This window comes from Lathyrus oleraceus, chromosome 7 (genome assembly GCF_024323335.1).
Source record: "Lathyrus oleraceus cultivar Zhongwan6 chromosome 7, CAAS_Psat_ZW6_1.0, whole genome shotgun sequence".
NCBI classification, from domain to species: Eukaryota; Viridiplantae; Streptophyta; class Magnoliopsida; order Fabales; family Fabaceae; genus Lathyrus; species Lathyrus oleraceus.
In genome coordinates, this window is record NC_066585.1 from 180,627,654 (window position 1) to 180,638,423 (window position 10,770).

At 35.1% G+C, this 10,770-nt stretch overlaps 1 pseudogene; it reads right to left on the reverse strand.

Moving 5' to 3' along the window:
• Positions 1-6,852: 6,852 nt before the first annotated feature.
• On the reverse strand, positions 6,853-8,525 carry LOC127102765 (uncharacterized; annotated as a pseudogene).
• Positions 8,526-10,770: the final 2,245 nt, after the last annotated feature.

Sequence of the window (10,770 nt, forward strand, 5' to 3'; positions counted from 1 at the left end):
TATTGCTTTTTCTTTTCAATGTTTAAGTCATTCTTTGGAGAACACTCAACCCACTATTCACAAGCATGGATCCTTGAACCAAGACATCTTCCAAAGGAAGGGAATAAGGCCAAGTTTCCATACAATACCATGAAAGGGGGGAGACTTACAATCTCACTTACTAGAATGATATGCCTTTTGTATCAAAAGTTAGCGCTATGTTAAGCAATCATAATTGGACTTATGTAGAAGTCACAACTATTTGAGGTCGGGCAATAGAAATTTTAGTGTTAATGCATGTTAGAGATATGGTATTATGAATCATACTCCTAAAACATACCACACTTAAAATAAAATGGTAAACGGGTGGACCTAATCTCATCCATACTTATGTTGATTTTGCAATCAACTAGCCTTAGGATATAGAGATATCATAGGTCAATGAAATGGATGGGGATAGAATGGTATTGAGATGAAGAGGGAGAGGAAATGAAATCAACACAAATTGGTCAAAGGAGGATCTTTATCAAATTAAAATCATTCATTCATTTTGGGAGATGAAATGTACATTTCATCAATCCCCTAAATCCAATGATTTTAACTCAACAAATTCAAATAAACTTCGACCAAGGTCCAACAACAATAGTCAAACTCTACAAGTCAACACAAATAGCTCAACACAATTTATTTGCAATTTAACAATTAAAAATCAATTAAAAATATATTAAATTAAATTATGGTTGGTTGAAATCCTAAAACCTCATTATAACACCAAATAAATGGACATGAGATTTATCATAGGTCAAACAAGGTCAAAGGACCTTGGAGAAAAAAAATCATTATTTTTGGAAACATAAAAGTATTTTTAAACAATTAAAAATATGCAAAAAACAATTAAATCATGGAAAATATTAATATTGATCCAAAAAATAATTTTAATTCAGAAAATGAAAGAGAAAAAATATTTGAGAATTTTTGGTGAAAGTCCCATATTTTTTGGATCAATATTAAAATTAATATGAAGTAATAAAAATAAGTCAATTAAAATAAAAATCAGAAAATGCTAAAATACGTGGACCACTTGATCTCCCTCATGAATTGAGGTGGCAGATCAAGTGGATCAGAGCGCGTGTTCCATGATACTCCCTAGTCAATGTTCCAAACGCATGGTAATCAATTGGGACGCTCAAGATTAAAACAAAATAAGAGGATCATGTGGTCTGGAGACGCGCCAACGCATCGCCGGAGCCAGAACTCCGGTCTTCTTCTCTGGTGGACCTCACCAGATTGGTCCACCCTCAACCATCACCAAAATGAAAAAGGAGGACATGAATTTAAAGTAAAAATTCTTAGGAGCTCGAATCTGGCCTCAATTTTACCTAACTCCAAGTATATTGAAAGATACAGGGAGTTGAATTTTGAGGATCATGATCTGAGTTGCTTCGATTTGACCTCTAAGCAACTCAATCTTGTTGCCTACATTGGTAGGACTTCAGACAACCAAAAATCAACAAGAATTATGCAGAATTGAGTGAGAATCGAAGAGATGAAAAATTCAGAAATTCAACTTCACTGCAAGTTCAGATGGACACGATCTTGCTTTGAATTGTGCTTAGCCTTGCTCTGGATGCTTGATAGAGTGGAAATGGATCAAGAACGAAGCAAGACTCCTGGAGATTTGAATCTCAAAAGAGTGGATATTCAAACTCGATTTTCAATGAAAATTCTCAAGGTTATCCTTTGAATGTGAGGGTTTAGGGTTGGAGATTCAAAGCTGGCGCGCAAGGATCCTCTATTCTGATCATGGACACTTCTATTTATAACCAAGGCATTGTTATTTGCACACTTCTTTCCAAAGTTCAAAAATAGTAAAATGCCTTTGCATGGATGCATGGGCATGTGATAGGCCCATGTAATGATGTATTCAGGTCCAGAATCATGTGCAAGCAATGCTGAAGTCATGTTAACAAGTCGTGCACTTGTGTATGGAAGTGGAAGTTCAAATATGTCAAATGGTCATCCAACTTTAAGCCATACGTAAGTCACTCATAATTTGTCCAAATGGGATGAATCTGGACTTTTTGGAAAGGTTAGATTAAGAGGAATAACTTTCATGTTGAACACGTTTCCATTTGAAGCTTGGATCATGATGATTTTTGAGGTGGAAGTTTGAAAAATCAAACATATCAAAAAAAATTCTAAGTGTCAAGCCATATGTTCACTTCTTCCACCTTGAGTAACTTTTTCTATAGAATTCAAATGAGAAAAAAATCCTTCATAAAAGTTGTATCTATCTCAAAGTCCTTCAAATTGGTCACAAATTTGACCTCATTTGGATTTATCATGAAGGAGTTATGCATTTTAGAAGTTGAGGAAAATCACTTGTTCAATGGTATTTTCTCTTCCTACAAACATAAACGTTGAAGTATACATCTTGAATTTAATTTTGCAACTTGAATGGCTTTCATCTCATAAAAATTGAGCAAGTTATGGTCTTGGGAAGTTGACCTCCAAATTAGGGTTTAGACAAAATGACCTATAATCTTTCACCTTAAAAAAATGACTTTCCAAGCAAAAATAGCTCTAGACAACAACATGAAAGTTGTTTTGAATGTAATTTAGAGTAACTTTTCTCTTGGAATCATTTTCATATGATAAAAATTGTAGGAGATAGGGTCTAGGGAACCCCAGTTTGATTAGTTGAATTCCTCTGGTCAACCACCATGAACCAACTTGCTAGCTTAATATTCTCTTGACTTTTGGGACCCATGGAGGATCATATATGCATAATATGATATAATGTGAAGTATCCCTTTAAATATTTTATCAATTGGTGAAGAAACTTGTTGAAGAAGTCACATAAGACACCCAAATGAATTAGGGTTTCCAAGGCAAACCGACTTCAAACTCTTGATGATTTCTTGAACAAAATAACATGTGAAGATCATGGGGATTAATATATGATACTTATAGCCATAGTAAACCAAATATTGATTGAGCTCCTTGCAATGAGGGTCTTAAACCCTAGATGTGAGCTTGATAGAGCATAGGTGAGCATGTACACTACCTACAAAAGAGTTAAACTATACAATGACATATTTTTTTGGTATTTTGGTTAGTAAAGTGAAGTATGATACAATCAAATGGTGCTTGGTGATCTCTCCCAATTCAATCCCAATGAATGAGGGGTAAGGAGGATGCCAAGTTATGATCCTAATGCTAATGCATATGATGAGATAGCATGAAGGTCTTAGGGTCAAAATTGGGGTCTTACACCTATAATATTCAATAGATGAGATCAAGACTTTGGGAACTTCTTAGAACATGATCTACAGGTTTTTATCCTTAGTAAACTCCTTTAGGATGGTTCTTAACCTGATTTCATGCTCGTGACTCGCAACAAACCCTTTGATTCTTGGTTGATTCGATCAGTCTCATTAATATCAATGGAACTTAGGTGTTGATAAGGTGAAAACCATAATCCACCAAAATGGATGATTGATCTTGATGATGACTTGATCCATCCTTTAACCTTTGTTTCTTGTGTGTGTTTGTTGCATTCATGTATACATGCGCATCATAACATTCATCACAGAAAAGTAAATTTCAAGGAAACTAAGGTCTTATTTGCAAATATTTTCATACCATGGATTATGGACGAAGGAACACTAAGAAGTATAGTTTCCGATGTCCTGACTCGAAAGAGCTAAGGAAATTGTCACCCTTTGTATTAGATCCCTTGGACTTCAAGAAACGTCATGGGAAACTCTTGTATGTGTTATCAACTGATGTGGTTGAAGGATTTCTGAGTGTTTTGGTGCAATTTTATGACCCTCTCTATCACTGCTTCACTTTTCCCGATTATCAGCTTGTGCCTATGTTGGAGGAATATGCCCATCTCTTGGGTATACCTGTATCTAACAAGGTACCTTTAAGTGGATTAGAGGATATTCCCATATCTCACGCCATAGCTAAAGCTCTTCATCTGAAGAAATCTGAGATTGATGCTCATTTGGTGAAGAAATGAGGTATTCTTGGGTTAACTTCTGAATTTCTCCTTGGTAGAGCTACTGTTTTTTCTCAGGCCGATAGCATGGATACTTTTGAAGATATCTTTGTTCTACTCATCTATGGTTTAGCTTTGTTCCCTCACATTGACGATTATGTTGATGTTAATGCCATTCGAATCTTCTTGATTGGAAATCATGTTCCTACTTTGTTGGGTGACATGTATTTCAATTTGCATTTGAGGAATTCCAAAGGTGGTGGGACTATTGTGTGTTGTGTCCCTCTTCTGTACATGTGGTTTATTTCTCACTTGCCTCAGACAGTTGCTTTCTTGGAGAACCGACAATGTCTACGGTGGTCTCAGAGACTTATGTCTCTCACTAATGATGATATTGTTTGGTATGATTCTGCATTGGGTAGCTTGGACATTATTGACAGTTATGGTTAGTTCTCTAATGTGCCTCTCATTGGTACACAAGGAGGAATCAACTATAACCCTACTTTGGCCCGTCGTCAACTTGGGTTCCCCTTGAAAGATAAACCTAATAACATTCAGTTACAGGGTTTATTCTATTGGGAGGGTAAAGATCCCCTAACTTTTGAAGAATAAAATGGTGCGTGCTTGGCACAATATGCAGAGGAAAGGAAGATCCAAGCTTGGTCCATGCAACTGTGTAGATTTGGAAGCTTACACCATTTGGGTAAAGAAGAGAGCTTTGGAGCTCAAGATGTCGTATGCTTGTGAAAGATCTATGTCTATGGTTGTGGATGAGCCATCAACTCTCCCTAACCAAGATGTAGAGGAGTTGGAAGACGCACTCTCCAGGATGAAGTAAGAGAAAGACATGTGAAAAAAGCGTTTCCATGATTTAAGCCGAAAGCATGAAGAGTTGCAAATCGAGTCGAAAGACAAAGATGCACTTATTGAGATTCTGGAAGAGCGTGCAGTGAAGAGACAGAGAGATCCAGAGGGTTTGGTTGCCTCTAGCATGCCTCAGCCTTCCGGTGCTTGGAAGAAGATTGTTGATCAACTTGTCCTTGAGAAGGCTCAGATGAAGACATCCTATGAGTCAGAGATTCGACGCATCCGTAGGAAATACACTCCCTTGGCCAAATCATCTGATGCAGTTGTTAGGGATCCCTAGGATGATATTTTCCTTTTCTCTTGTATTTGTATTTTGCTTTCTGAAATTATACTCAGTGTAATCCTTCCAAATTTTTATGAATAAAAAGAGATTTTTATGGTCAATTGAATTATTATTATTATATTTGCAAATAAGACTTCATATGTTCTTTGAAATTAAAAACGATCAAAAAATTGCATTCCATGCATCATTTGCATAACAGGTTTCTTCCGCCAGGTGTCTTATCAGTTCTTCTCCTATGTAACAGCCAAGCTGACTCATCACTACAACACTCATTAATTGAGAAGAATGGAGAATCTAGAGCAAGAAAACAGAGAGCTGAAGGATGACATCGCCAAAATTATGACATTGATGGAATCTGTGATAGTTGCTCATAACCAACCGTCTCCGCCTCCTGCAACTCCTCCTCCACAAAGGACTGTCATTTCAGAGATTACTGCAATATCTGTACCTATTATTGTTTCCAGCCAGTCTGTTCCTGCTATGTCAACTGGGTTCTCGTGGGGAATGCCACCAAACTTTGTACCTGAAGGGTACGCACCAACTTTTGCTTCTCTGCTAGCATCTAGCCTAGTCATGTCGAGGAAACTATTAACCACTCTGATCCATCTAAAGCTCTAGATGTCTATGAGAAGATGGATGAGATTAAGGATCAGTTTCTTGAGGTGTGTAAGGAATTGAAAACTCTGAGAGGAAATGATTTATTTGGCAAGAGCGTTGTTGAACTGTGTTTGGTTCCAAACGTCAAAATTCCGGTGAAATTCAAAGTCCCAGACTTTGAAAAATACAAGGCGAATACTTTTCCGTTGAATCATCTTATTATGTAGGCCAAGAAGACGTCTAATTAAAGTCATAATGATCAACTGCTTATTCACTACTTCTAGGATAATCTGATGGGAGCTGCCCTAAGATGGTATATGGGCTTGGACAGTGCTATAAGGTTACTTATATTGCAAGAAATTAATTGTTATTGACTAAGTTCGCAAAATTAGAGTCACAAATGATTTTCTAATTCAACGAGCTCCTCCGGTTCAACGACAAAGAGAAGGCCAAGGTTTCTCTATTGCAGCATTGGTTCAAGACAAACCAAGCATAACATCTTAGCTTTCTCAGCTTTTGGTATTTCACATTTGAATGAAACAGTGATTATTTTCTTACAATCCTTTTGTTCAACCATACCTATGATCAGGACAAGAGAAGTTAAATGATATAAATGTCATAGTTACTACATTGAAATCTATGATTATGAGTTCGATGAGGCGATAATTTCACCCTTACTGCATTCCCTTCAACATTTCAATTCTTTCACAATGAAAAAATACTTAAAGGATATCATAAACTATCAAAATAAGTGCAGAGAATGAGCTTACATAGCTAAACCATGAACAAGTAACAAACATATAGAATCAACATCAGAAACCATATAAAACAACACAAATAATAAACTTAGTATAAACAAATTATTAAACTTAAATCAAAATCCATATACACAATTCATAACTTATTAAGCTATAGTACTAAGTTTTTAACATTAACACCAGTAAGCTTTTATTTGATCTTCATCTCCATTAGCATATTCGCCATGCAAATCAGAAATCATATCATATTCCATGTCATCCGCATCTAAACTTGCATCTTCTCCATCATCACTCTCCTGTCGCTTGGGATAGACCTAAACCATTACAAATACAATTAAGATAAGCAGGTGGTAGGTTAGGTATTACAATTCACATTTATTATTTTCTCTTCTTACCATCTTGAATGCACTCTGATTACTCTCAGCTCCATAAGAATTGCATGTCAAACTCAATACACGAAGTGCAATACTTTGAAGCTCTGGCAGTCCGCCTCCAAAATCAGCCCACCATACTGACAGAATCTCATAACCCGCTGTCATTATAGCAGCAAGATCACCCAAAAGATCTGCCCGCTTATCGAAATCATCAAGTTGAATTTCAATCTTAGCTCTTTCTTCCGTACTGCCCGTCATTCTTGTTATACAATGATGTAGACCACGCCTAATTATATTATGATCTCTAAATCCAATACAATAGTGAAATTGAGGGTTCAGAAAATAGTCGGCCGCATGCAAAGGGTTGAGAAGTTGTTTGTCCCAGCTTTCATCAATGATTTTTCATAAAGGCATAAAACTACAAAAGATAGAAAAATTAAACTAGTTTTCACATCTCAAATAAAAAAAAGTTCAATTATAAAAACGAAAATTAGTACTCCGATCATTTACCTTTCAATGGAAAGATTTCTTCTTATCTCCACTTTAGCTTGCTCCATTGCCTCATAAATAAAACCAGTGGCTGGTTCGTCCATTGAATTCACCAAACTAAGCACTTCGATCAAAGGATTTTCACCTTTTAAACAAATCAAAACGTTTTTCCAAAACTCATGGTCAAAAACCACATCCTCAACACTTGTTTTTGCAAATTGACTTGACTTCCACTCCATGGATTTGAACATTTTTTCAAAGCTCCCTTGTTCTTATACAGAGAGTTTAAAGTTAAGTAAGACATGGTGCAACAAGTAATACTCGGTTTCATCAAATCTATTCCTTTTATGAAGCTATGCAACAGAGAAATAATATAATCCCTCGAATAAATAAATGTTGTAATTATTTTAGCCTTTGTAACTGTCTTTTCATATATCGGTATCTTGTTTTCGTAGTCTTCCAATATCATCTCAATGCAGTGTGTTACACAAGGTGTCTAGTACAACTTAGTCCTCTTCTCCATCAACATCTCACCGGTAGCTTTGTAAAATGGTGTATTGTCTGTCACAATTTGGACAACATTTTCTTCTCCAACCTCTTCAACAATGTCATCCATCATCTTAAAGAGTTTGTAAGGCGTCTCCGGTTCCAACATATCACATGCATCAATAGACTTCAAGAAAATATTTTCCCTTTAAACTGTTGACAAACAAGTTCAATGTAGTTCTCTTATTGTCAGTCCATGCATCAACCATTATAGTGCAACCTCTTGTCTTCCATACAACATTGTGCTCTTCCAATGCTTTATCTATCCGCTTATCTACTTTCCTCACATATTTCTCTTTAATCTCATCGGTAGACGGTGGTTTAAATCTAACGCAAAGTCTTGAAATCATATCACACATAACAATAAACTCCTTACTCTCTACCAGCTTCGGCGATATGGCATTATGGTAGAAAAATCTAGAAATTGTTTCAAAAGCTTCCTCTTTCAAAATTTTCTTATTTTTAGCCTCAGCTTCACGTGTACAACTCCTAATAGCCACATCATTGCCTTTTGTTTTGGCCAAGAGACAAAGAAAACGGTAGAGTCCTCTGGGCCTTATGTCATCACACAAACTATATTCATTTACATCTTCTCCATCAAGTGAAATTCCATGTTCCAAAACCATATTTTTCAATATTTCTATCTTGAATCCTCGCTGGAGATTGAACTATTAGAGTCGGTAGCAGAAGCAACTACAGAAGTTCACTGTTTGTTTAAGGAAGGGAATTAACATAGATTTATAAGACTAGGGTTTAAGTGTTTGTTGGATAAGGAAGATTGAAGATTGATGAAGTATCGTGAGATGAAGCTATTTTATTTCGATTTTGTTGGAGAAAAAATAGCTGAAGAAGATAAAAGTCACGTAGTTTTAGAATGTTGTTGCAAAATACAAGCTTTAAATATGTTTTCTTTTCCTCCAATTATTTTTATACTCATTTTTATATTATCAAGTGCTTTTACGAAATATAATTTAGATATGTTTTTATAAATTTAAATATTTTAATTTGAACTCTAAAATATTATTATTGTGTACCTTAAGTTTGGGTTTAAAAGTTTTAGTTTGTTTTATAATTTAAGTCTTATAACGTTAAGATCCTATTTATTAAAGGGGTCTAATGAATCTCATTTAATTTTTTTTATTTATATTTTATGATTATTTAAATAATTCAATTATATTTTTTCAAATATTTATACAATTTATTTTAAAAAATTAAAATAGTTTTAAGCATATATCTCCAAAAAGAAATTGATTTAATTAAAATGAAAAGTATTGTTCTTAATATGGAAAACATAGTTAGAGAATAACTTTTTAAAGTTTAATATCAACTTATATTTTAATGGTTCAACATGTAAATCATATTATTTAAATATCTTCACATAAAATAATAAAAATTAAAATGAGTTAATATAAGTATAGATTAGTGGGTGGTGTTTATCTTGAAAATTAGTAAACAACCGCTGATCTTCCAAATTTTTAAATTTGGTTACTCAGAGGATCGATCAGATTGATCCTAGGACATGTGCTAATTCTTTTTGAAAATGAGTTTTAGTAATCGCAAATACTCCGATAGTATTCGCAGGACTAGTGATTAAAACTTTACAGTAAAAGGCTAATACGGAACAAATAGAGAAATTGTAAAAGACTAATAATAACCAACTGGCAAAAGTAAGTGTTTAAAGCAAAGAAATTTTAATACTTTAAAATGACGAAGTAAAGGAAGAGTGTTTGGAACAAAGCAATAAAGAAATGTATTTCTGGAAAGATAAAGATAAATTTGTATTGCTTTAAAATAACTAACAATGGTGTAAACAAATGTACATTCTATGATTTATGATTTTTCTTCACACAAATACTTGATAAATTTACAGACTCTGTACACACTTTGACACACCCTATCCTAACACCAAGACCTTTTATTTATACTGGATCGAAATAATCGTTTCTGACGGCCCTTCAATCACGTCGAGACACATGGCGCCTTGCATGGATGTAACTATCCATTATGCTCCACGTGTACTTTCAACAATTTTAGATAAGAGCAAAATTCCCTCATTTATTTTGAACTTTGAATCTCCAATCGAAAACCGTCTTTAACCACTTTAAGAGATATTTCTGAAGTCTCAACTACATGCTGACTCTTATTACCCTTATCCAGTCAAAACACCTCTATCTAGTCGAACATCACCTCCCGGTCGAAAACATATATATCTAGGATTTCCTTTTTGGTAATTCTTTAATGGGCGTTGAAATTATGAGCTAACAAATTTCCCCCAAAAAATGTTATTTTCGACATATGAGAGAAAAATACATTTTTTGAGACCTTGTTTCGACACCTTAACAACTCTGACATTGTGCCAAGTGTTCCAATGTTGCAAAACTTTTCAGTTTCTCCAATTGTCTGGTGACGTCAGGGTCATCATTATCTTTTTCCTAACCACGTCTTTTCAGCCCACAACTGAATCTTTTCACTCATCACGTTTCTTAGACTATAAGAAATCATGGGTTCAGACATTAATTAACATCTCCATCACACTGCTCAAGGAAGACACATGTCCCACTAACTTGTCAACCATTAATGCTGATTTGAAGCATTTTCTCTTCCAAGCACGCTTATAAAACCCACAAACTTACCCATTTCACACTTTGCGCTTTCTGAATTCCCAAACACTCTAGTCTTTCAAACAATCTTCAACCAAAACCCAGATTTCTTTCAATCTCCAAAAATGGCAACTTCAAGAAAAGCCCTTAAAGAAGCAGGCGTATCCATCAAGACCATAACCACCAAAACAAAAGCTCCGAAGAAGATCTCAGAGCTTCCTCCTATCACCACATTGTCTGCTCCACTCGCGGTTGGTAACCAACAATACAC